Source organism: Balaenoptera musculus, chromosome 14, assembly GCF_009873245.2.
Source record: "Balaenoptera musculus isolate JJ_BM4_2016_0621 chromosome 14, mBalMus1.pri.v3, whole genome shotgun sequence".
NCBI lineage: Eukaryota > Metazoa > Chordata > Mammalia > Artiodactyla > Balaenopteridae > Balaenoptera > Balaenoptera musculus.
The window spans coordinates 72,678,226-72,689,321 of NC_045798.1; positions in this window are offsets into that span (position 1 = coordinate 72,678,226).

The following is an 11,096-nucleotide window of genomic DNA, read 5'->3' on the forward strand; positions in this document are numbered from 1 at the left end:
AGAATAGGGGGAAACATCTCCCTGGATGGTTTTGATAAATTTAGGTTAACCATTGAGCTACACCAGAGGTGGGCAAACTACAGCCTGCGGCAAAATCCAGCTGCCCTGTGCTTTTTGTACAGCACTCGAGCTAAGAATGGTTTTTACAGACCAACATTTGCAATCGACTTGATGACAGGGCATGCTGAAGCCCAGTTCAATGAAATGTGGCCCTCCCCAAAAAAGGATTCCAGCCTTTTCATTAGTAGACCTGTATTACCAAAAAAGGGTATTTAATTATTGTCATTATATTTTGAATTTCATCAATGAAAAACACGTCTGAAAACTTGTTTTCTCTTGTTACATAAGGACAAAATTCTCCATTTTGCCTGTCGGCCCACAAAGCCTCAGCTGTTTACAGTCTGATCCTTCACAGGGAAAGGTGTCTGATCCCCGAGCTAGACCCATCCCGCTCCGAGTGGGTCCAGGCAGCAGCAGCCTCCGCAGCCTCCCCACACCCCAGGGCATGTTAGACAGAGTCTCAGGCCCCACCCAGACCTCCGGGGGCAGAACCCACATTTTGACAAGTTCCCTGAGCGATTCGATTCGTGTGCACATCATATCTGAGAAACACTGCGCTGGAGTCCACATAGGAATCTCACAGGAGCTGTGGAGAGTTTCATTAGGTTAAAGGCTCGGGATGAGGGTGGAGGCTGGGAATGGGCACCGCCAGCCACTGTGGGTCCCAGAGTGGAGGCCAGGCCTCTCGCACTGGGTGTGCTGGTCCTCCAGGAAATGCCCCAGCGCTGGGCATCAAAAGCCCGGATGGATGGGCTTCCCTGGTGGTGCAGTGGTTGAGAATCTGCCTGCCAATGCAGGGGACACGGGTTCGAGCCTTGGTCTGGGAAGATCCCACATGCCGCAGAGCATCTGGGCCCGTGAGCCACGGCTACTGAGCCTGCGCGTCTGGAGCCTGTGCTTTGCAACAAGAGAGGCCATAATAGTGAGAGGCCCGCGCACCGCGATGAAGAGTGGTCCCCACTTGCCGCAACTAGAGAAAGCCCTCACACAGAAACGAAGACCCAACACAGCCAAAAATAAATAAATAAATAAATAAATATTAAAAAAAAAAAAAAAAAAAAAAAAAAAAAGCCCGGATGGCAGGAGGCCTGGAGCCCAGGCCCTGAGCCTAAAATGCGATCTTGTACCCTCTCTGGGGCCTCAGTTTTCCCACCTGCATAATGAAGGGGTTTGAAGAGCTGACATCAGAAATCCAGTATGGTTTTATCATACGCCTTGTTTTTCGTTTGTCTGTTTCTTTTGTTTTTGTTCGGGATGGTTTGACAGGCTGATTAGTCCCACAAACATGGTAGGTGATGGAAAATATAGGACAAGAGCTAAAGCAGCTTCAAGCGGAGGCCAGTGTGTTGAGATGTTGGACTCACGATGTTTCATTTTACATAGACCATATTCTGTTATTCTTTCTAGTTAGGTGTTTCTTCGCATAATGGGAGAAAGTGCTGGGGAATCGGATTTAAGGGCACCCTGTATCACGGGGCCCCGGGAGGCTTGATGGCCTTCTGCCCAACTCCATCCAATCAGAATGCTGGGACAATAGCACAGTCACTAGTTCAGCTTATCTTAATCACCTTCTTGGTGCCCGGCATTTATGAGGCACCAGGGATGCAACTTTGAAACAAATCAGACGCAATTCCTGCCCTCATGGGGCTTACATTCCAGTGGGAGAGACAAATATGAAGGGAAGAGTTATAAGCAAAAAGGGAAAAGATGGATGAACATTCCAGCCTCTAAGCAAGTGCCAAGCCTTTGTGTCAGGAGGGAGCCTGGCTCATTTGAGAAACCACCACCAGAGCCAGTGCGGCTGAGGACGGAGTGTGGGAGGTGGGAGGGAGGGAGGAGGGGAAGATGAGGCTGGGAGTCAGATTGCAAGAGGGGTCAGGTCACACAGGGCCTCCTGGGCTAGCAAGGGTTGCTGTGGAGGGGGCGTTTAGCAGGAGGAGGGTGCGATTTATGGTCTAAAGAGACCATCGGCTGACACGTGAGATTGGCGAGGAGTAAGACTCTTCAATCACTTCATGACCTGGGCACTTTTGAAGAGTACAGGCTTGTTATTTTTTAGACTGTCTCAAATTTGGGTTTGTCTGGTGTTTCCCCGTGATTAGATTTGATTACACATTTTTGCAAGAATACCATGGCAGTGCTGTTATGTCCTTCTCAGGGCATGGCATCAGGATGTGCATTCCTGGTGACGTCCACTTTGATCCCCTGGTTGAGGTGGTGTCTGCCAGGTTTCTATGCTGTAAACTATGGAACTAGTATTTTCTCCTTTTAATTAATAAGGCTCTTGTGGGGAGATGCTTTGAGGTTATGCAGACATCCTGTGTTTCTTCTGGAGGCTCTAGGGGAGGATCTCTTTCTTTCCTTTTCCAGCTTCTAGAGGCTGCCCGCCTTCCTTGGCTCATGGCCCCTTCTTCCATCTTCTAAGCTGGTGATGTAGCATCTTTTCTCTCTGACTCTGCTTTCCTCTGCTTCTGTTGTCACATCACTTTCTTGCTATATATATGACCATCCTGCCTCCCTGTTATAAGGACTCTTGGGATTGCATTCAGTCCGCTGGGATAACCCAAGATAAACTTGCCATCTCAAGATCCTTAAATTAATCACACCTGCAAAATCCCTTCTACCATGTAAGGTAATGTATTCATAGGTTTCAGAGATTAGGATTTGGACATCTTTGGGAGTTCATTATTCAGCCTAACACATCCATCAGTACTATCTTGGGCAGCTACATTTGTTAGGATAAATGTTTGCTACTATAACAGAGGATTAAAACAAAAGCGGCTTAAACACAAGAGAGCTATTGAATTCTCTCTCACAGACAAGTCCAGACATGCAGTTCAGGGCTGGGATGGCACCTCCGTAGCATCAGGGACCCAGGCTCCTTCTATCTTGTTGGTCTGTTGTCCTCACCACACAGCTCCTGTCTCATGGTCAGAGATGGCTGCTTCAACTCCTACCATCATGTCTGAATTCCAGACAGCAGGAAAATGGAAAGAAGATGGGAAGAAGCACTTTTTCTTCCTTTAAAGGCAAAACTCATATTTGGCACACATCAAGTTCATTCATATCCTGGCAGTTCCCAGGCTGTGCCCAGCTGCAAGGAACTCTGGGAAACTCTTTAGCTGGAGTCATGTGGCTAGCTAAAATGATATTACTGAGGAATAAGGGGAAACAAGTAGTAGTCTTGTAGCCAAGAGAGACAAGAGGGCACAGTGATGCCTTTTGGCTGATTTGATGGCCAAGAGAGGACAGACCAAGACAGGGGGTGGGAGGTGCATGCTGTGACTTTGGCAGAAAGGCTCAAGGTTAACGCTGAGTCGGACAGGCAGTTGGAAACAGTGATGAAATTCCCTGGAATGAACCTTCTGCAGCCATATTGATACCAGCTCAGCATGGAGAGTGGAAAGCACGTGCAGTTTAGAGACAAATAAAACTGGACTTGTACTTGGTCTCTTCTACTCCACAGATGCGTAAACTTCTTTGGGTCTCAGTTTTTAATAAATCAAGTGGGAATAATAAAACTGACCTTGGGGCTGCCATGAGGATTCAGTGAAACGTCCTAGCCCAAGACCTGGCACACAGTAGGTGCTCAAACGACATAGTTAATTGCAATGTCCACACACTCCTCTATGGCCGTGGGCTGTTACCAGCTATATCTCAGCTCTTAGAGACAGACAGACACACGTGATGGGGCCCTTTAAGCGGAAGGCCTTTGAGAGATGGTAGGATGATTTGGTTCTATCTGTTATCCTCCTATAATTTTTGTGTTTGGAAATTCGTTAAGAATTCATTTTGATGAATCCCAAATGCATGCACCATGAAAAACAATTAGCATTAATAGCGTAAAAGAAGGAGATCGATAAATAGATTCATTTTTAAACTGTAATAATTTATTTGCTTCCTGACTTTTGGGAAGTACTGCATCTTCGGGTGACACGTCGACCATTAAATAGCTGAACTGCACTGATTTATGGAAGGAGGTTGATACACAGCACACAGACCCTGCTCCCGGGTCAGCGGCACCTGCGCGCAACCGGCAACAGCGGAAAGGAAGGGGGCAGCCCTTTTTAGGAGACAATGCAACTGGCCAAAATGTTCATCAGGCATTTCTCATCCTTACACACTTCCCGAATGCAACACAGCAGATGGGAAAAATTAAGGAAACTGGTGCACCAAAGATGGGGAGAGAAAATCTGGCATCCATCAGGCAATGAGCAGGGGGAGGAAGAAAGAGCTATTTGAAGAGGAGCTCGTGAGACTCTAGATGCAGCACGTGCCGCTGCGGTGTCCACCCTGGAGCAGGAAGGCACAGGGAGGAATGCCTGGGCGAAGAAACGGGAGGTAGTTCTAGACGGAGAGGGAGGGAAGGGGCCAAAGAGTTGGGGTCCTTAGGCGTGGAAGGGAAGAAGGGAAATAGCAACATACCTCACTCACCACTCGCTGCTGCTTCATCCTTTCTTACGATCGCAAGTGAACGACAATGATCTTTTACTCCTCATACCTAAGAAGCTGGAGCGGGCGCTCAGAGACGAAGGAGGCGAGGGTTTGCTTAGTGAAAAGGGGTTGAAAGCAAAACCCTGCTCTTCTGCAGCCTCCTGTGGGATGTCATGGGGGCAGCCGTGGGTAGAGAGTGTGTGGGCTCCGCCTGGGAGGACAGTAGCACCACTGGGACTTGGGAGTAGGGACAGCCCAATGGCACTGCCCGTGATGCCCGAAGGCCACCTGCCAGGCTGCTGGCTGAGCGAGCAGCAGGGCCAAGAGCAAGCCCGGTTTGGCGGGAGGCTGCAGATGGCCAGGCCTGGGGTGGGAGCCAGCACAGATTACATTTTAAGGTGATAGTCATCTTTGACCTTTGGGACGTCCCGGGCCACCGGTCATCCATCTTAGAGCCGCTGACCAGCAACCTCTGGGCTATTTTTACGGCCAGCAAACATTGCCCATTGATTGAATTGATTGAAATCTGCATCTGGTTCGTGGAGAAAGGACAGGGCCTCACAACCCAAATGTGCAGCTTGGTTCTCTGTTATTGTCTCCGACCCTCCCTTCTCCCCTCCCCACCGAAGGGTGTGTGGAAACAGGGCACACACAGAGACACACACATGCCAAACGCGCACACACCCCGCAAACACACACACATATGCACAACCACAAACACAGATACACACTCGCCGCCTTTTTTCCCAGCAGATTTCCTGGCATGGTGCTCATTTCCTGTCAAAAGTTAAAGGGATCTTCAGAAGAATTCAGTTGAGAAAAAGCAGAGGTTGTTTCGTTCACGGGGAGTCCACACAAGTGCACACAGAGATCTACCAAAATGCTCGATCAGGAGCTTGAAAGGTGAAAAAACAAGCGAACAAAACCTATCTGGGATAAAAAACACGTCTGGTGAATTTGCCATGTGGCAACTGGGCTAGCTGAGCACCATTTCCCATCACTCCTTTTCCTGCCCGGTTAGGGTAGAACCTGGGCGAGGTCGGCGGGCGCAAGGGGAGCAGCGGCCGCGTGCGCCCTGGCGGGTTGATGCAGGCTCACACCCCCGGCAGGCAGGACCGCAGCCTCCCCGGGCCTCCCGCCCAGGGCCCGGGGCACAGCTCCAGGTGCACGGCCTCTTCCCCAGCGCGCGCGGCGGCCAGAGAGGACGGAGGCTGCAGAGGGAGAGGACGACACAGTTCCCACCTGTTCTTCGTGGGTCATCATCACCAGCCTCTCTTCGTGTAGTCCAGCCCGTGCGTCCTGGGACTTCAAAGGCACGGGACCCAACACAGAAGAGCCTGACCACCCCCTGCAGTGCTGTGAGGTCAAATCACAGGAATCTTTCCATCATGCCTAGTGGTTCCAATTCTTTGACTGAGCCCTGACCCAAAAACATATCATAAAGGGAAGACACTGAAGGCCTTTGTTCCAGGAAGTGACCGCAGCCGTCGCACTTACGTTTCAGACACATCAGCCTTGATGGCTTCCTGGGCCTCTGGTCTGGGGTCCGGGGAGGTCCCACCCACGCCAGGCGTGTGCAGGCCTGGACCGATGGGCCCCGGCTCTGAGCACCCCGCCTGCCCGCTGGACCATTGTAACACCTCCCCTGCCACCCCCGTTCCCTCACTCCCCGAGCAGGAATGGTTCAGTTCTGGAATACTGCTCCTTCTGACGCTCTCCCTGGGGAGCAGAACAGTGTGAGTCTTGAGAGCGGCACCTCTTTTCTGACTCAGAACCCACGTGGGGTGACAAGGGGCGGGGAAAAGGAAAGGACCCAAGTGGGGTGAGGAGGGGGACCCCCAGACCTCTGAGGTGAAGCCAGGATGGTCTGCAGGTTCCTGTGAGGGCTTTTGCTAACAAGCTCCTTTCCTCTCCTCCCTCCTCTCTGTCCCCTGATTGGGGGCGGGGGGAGGGGGGGGGTCCAGCCTTATCTAGATCTGCAGCCCCGTGGGAATCAGCTGCACGGCTCTCAGAAATGCACCCCAGTAGGTCCCAGTAGGTCGCACACGCTACCCTTTGGTCCCTGGAAACGGCTTTTCTGTAGGAGCCATTATTTCTGGATTGGAGGGAAAACAAATTCCCTGGTGGCCCCGTTGCCCCTTCCTCCAGCCCCAGGCCACTCCCCTCAGAGAGTGGAGGGCCCTCCCCCGGGTGTGGGGGGATGGGACCTGGGGAGCCCTGTGGCTGGAGAGGTTGAGGCTGGGTCCTTGGGGGGCTCGGTGCTCCCAGCGGGTGGGGACACGGTGGCGGCTGCTGGGTGAGCACCGGAGTGGCCGCGGGATGCCGGGGATGCACCCCAGACTGGTGAGAAGCGCTCTCGGTTTAAGCCCTTGATCTAACGCCAGGCTGAAGACAGGCTCCCGGGGATCCGCTCCTGCAAACAGAACAGAACAAAAAGCGAAACCAAAAGTATAAATAAATAAATAAATAAAATCAAAACAGAGTTTCGAGGGAATTTCATTAGTGAGAAATAAGGCGAATTGGTAACAGGGAGCCCGGGCCACCTGGCACTGGGCAGGGACCTGAGGGCGCAGTAAGCAAAGGCCCCAGAACCTGCTGGGGGTGGTGCGTGCTGCACTTCTCCGAGCCGCTCCACCCCAGGGCCCAGCCCTGCTGACCGCACAGGCCGCCTCCCCGTTCTCCTCGGTCCTGTTCTCCGACTCTGAGGTGACCAGGGGCTTAGGAGCAAAACCATAGATCCTTGGAGCTGGACTGCTTCAAATGTGGACCCTCGTTCAAATCCCAGCTCTACCCTTTCTAGTCACTGTGATCTGGGGCATTAGTTACCGCGGCTGCCCTCAATGTTCCTATCTGTACAACGGGCAGTATAATATTATCTCCGTGATGCTTGTGAGAAACAGCCACACTGACGTGCTAAATACCCGCCTTGCCCTGCCTGTTGCAGGGCTTTTCACTACTGACAACTTGGGTGGATAATCCTTTGCTGTGCGGGACTGTCTTGTGCGGTGTGGGGTGTTTAGCAGCAGCCCTGGCCTCTACTCACTGGATGCCAGTAGCCCTCCCGAGTCGTGACGACCAAAGTGTGTCCAGACACTGCCAAGTGTCCACTGGGGGACATAATTGCCCGGTTGAGAACCAGAGCCCTGCAGAGATGAGGCCCCGCAATTCTCCACAGGGTGGACCAGGGGGCAGAGGGCACTGCCCTCAACAATCGCTCTCTCCTACAGGCTGGGGGCCTTGGACAAGCCCTCTGGTCTCTGTGGTCCTGTTCCTTCGCCTGTACAAAGGGGAAATAACATACCCGCCACAAGTCTCCTAGAATCACGGGCTGATCTCAATGTAGCAGTATTTATAATTCAAGTGTTATTTGAAGGTAAGGCATTGTCACCGTGGGAATGGGGACCCCAGAGGTCAGGGATTTTGTCTGGCCCGTTCACTGTCGCACGAGGAGCTTAGGAAATGGGCCCTGCCTGAGGGAGCGAATATTCCGTGTGCTGCCGGGGTCCCGTGAGCTGAGCTGCGCCCCGCGGCTCCTTGCAGCAGTGAAAGTCGATAACATTGATTCATCGTGACCCTTTGACCCCTGCAGCAGGGCTGTCACTGGGAGGTTGGTCTCAAACTGGAGTGTGCACGAATCTGCTGGGGGCTTGTCGGCATGGAGAGCACCAGGCGGTGGGCCCAGGGGGCCCAGGAACCTGCGTTTGGACAGGGTTCCCTTCACAAGCGGACTCGGCCGCATTGCCACCTGCCTTGTCACCACGTCCAGGGGAGCAGTGGTTTCCCTAGCCCTAGAGCAGAGGTCCTCAGCCCGTGGAGCCCCTATTAGGACGGTGGGCAGCTTTCTGGCTCTGCCCTCTGTCTGTGGCTGCAGGGCTGCTGGACGATGCCCCCGGGGTATCTGCGCGGGCCGGGATCAGGTACCCCCATGGCTGAGCAGACCTCCCAGCAGGCTCAGCCCCCCACCTCTCCCAAGGGCTGATGGGCACCAGTGTGGAGACCCCCAGCCCCTCCCCCAGGAGACGGGGCACCCCGACTCTGCACCCAGGGCCCAGCGCCATCCATGGCCTCTGTGGGGCTTTTCTGTGCCCAGGATTTGCTTTCTAATTTGCTTCATTTTATTGTCTTGGTTTTGAAAAAAAGCCGAAGGAGGCCCCAGGGTTCAGGAGTGTGGGCTCTGCTTTTGGAGGACACAAAGAGAGGGGCTTGAGTCTGAGACCCTCAGACATAAACTGGGACCTAATGGCCCTGCGCAGCCTCTGTTGTTCCTGCCTTGATCATCTTCGCAAGGCAGGCTTTCCTTGGGTGTAGTAGGTCCTCAATAAATTCTGTTTTAAATGAAGCAGAATTCTGGAAATTTGTAAGCAATGTCTAAGCTTCCCCCAAGGCCCCAGTTGTATGTAAATCCTCACTGCAGCTTTAAACCTGCCTGGAAGCCACCTCTGACAGATTCTAAAGCACTCCCGAGACTCAGAAAGTTCCCGAAGCTCTCCCGAGCCTCCTTAGTTCTGCTTCTTAAGCAGAAACATACAAGCTCCATGAAAACACAGCATGATAACCTCAATTTAAGAACCCTACTCTTTTTTTGCTATTCAAAAGCCTTAGTTAAGCTAATCAGGGTTCTTAATAGCTTCCTTGGTTACTGTTTTGCCACAAGACTTATCCAGGGCTTGGAACAGCTGGCTCTGGCACCCCGTGGGGGCAAACCCCTCTGCACCTTGACCCGGGACTTCCAAGCTGCCTCGGGGCTCTGGGGAGATGCGCCATGGGAGGGTGGAGGTACAGGCTTCAGACTGTTTTCCAGGCACCAAGGATCCCTAACTGGACTTTCCTCCAACACCCTTTTCTGCATGAAACTGCTCCTTTTACAGAGAGGAACCTCTTCTTTTTGTCCTTTCTACTTTATCATGTTCTTTGCTCGTCAGCGTTTCCACGCGTTCCTGAAGCTTCACAAAATACAGAGGGTAGAAAAGAGGATTCTCGGCTGGGGTGGGCAGCTGCCCCGTCACTCTCTGGTTCCTGTCGTCTCCGTGGCAAAACGGAAGGGGTTAACAATGTGGGTTTGGTCCTGAAACTGGGGGACCCGAGTGGGAGTGCCTGGGGTTTCAGTAAGAAAGTTCTTCCTGCTCCTGAGCCACACTCAGTCCCGGCTCTGTGTCCACCTAGAAAAGGGAAAGGGCGGCGGTCTGGATCTCAAACCTCCTGCCCTGCAGGTAAAGACTTCTAGCTCCATGCCATGGACTTGGCCCTGGCTCTGCGGTTGGACCTGGGAGTAGGATCAGGGGGTGTTAGCTGGAGGGACACAGACAGGGATGGAGCAAGGTCCACAGGCAGCTGTCAGCCCTGGAGACAAGACCCAGCAAGCAGGGCCAGCGTTGGGAAGCACACAGAGACCCAGGCGGGGACTGACACTGAATTTTTACAGGTGAGCCAACTTATAAAGCACAGTTAGATGTCCCCAGGTGGGGCAGGTGGCCCAGTTGGGCTGGGATGGCAGCCACCTGGGCCCTGTGGTGTGAATATGACTTTGGAGTGAAAGCTGACTTAGGTGGGCATGCACCCACTTCCTGCCCGTCTCAGATGGGAATGGCGCCCCACTCCTGCCTTTGAGAGCGGGGCTGAATTTAGCTTCTAACAACAGACGAAGCACCTCAGTGGAAACCCGGAAAAACTAAAGCAGGTGACATCTCTGAAATTAAACCTCAGGTGGCACGGCTGTAAAGACCTCTAGGGATCATCTCACTCAACGTCAGAAACCAAGGCACATGGGGACCAGTGTCTTATCCATCACAACACAGCTGACTAGTAGCCTCGGGCCTCTTTCTCCTCCATCACTGTTCCTCAGCTCTACCAACCCCGGTGCCCACTTTACATGACAAATATCTTGTAATGACCTCTTACCTATCTTGATATTAAGTTTATAGAGAATATAACTTCCCTATATACATAATAAAAAATCAATATAATGCCCTACATGAAATATAAGGGAGAAATAAAAGGGAAGTAATTCACAAAGAAGTAGTTCAATAAATACACAGGCACAACTACACTCGAAGCCCATCACCATGAATGCCGTGGCTACAAATGTAGACTGATAGAAATATATTGTACGGGTGACAAATACTTTTAGTGTTGTTATTGATTATGTGATTTTCTGAAATGGTAAACAACTCTTGGTGAAGTTGAATCTCCCCTTTTTAGGGGAATTTTAGCCCAAGTTCCCTAGAAAACAGTATGAGGCAGGGATAAAGGGGAGGTGCTTTCTTTAGGAGGTGCAATTCCAGGGCAGCAAGAGTGAAAGATGGAAAGCCATACAGGATGATGTGTTCCTGGGTAAGCCACTTCTTCAGACACACTGCAGGCTGAATGAGTATGCTCAGTCCCATAGGAAGTTTCCAGATGGACCAGATGGAGAAACCACACTTCAGAACAGTCCATCAGGAAAAGGAGAGGAGTGAGAATCCTCATGCCTCTTGGCCGAAGTTGGCTCCATGAGGAGTTAACTCTCCCGCCCCTCTGGGTTACATCAGCTGGCCCTCAAGGCAACTGTACCCTCTTGAGTGTGGCCTTTGGTCTGACTCCAGAAGCACCAGAAATATCCCGAG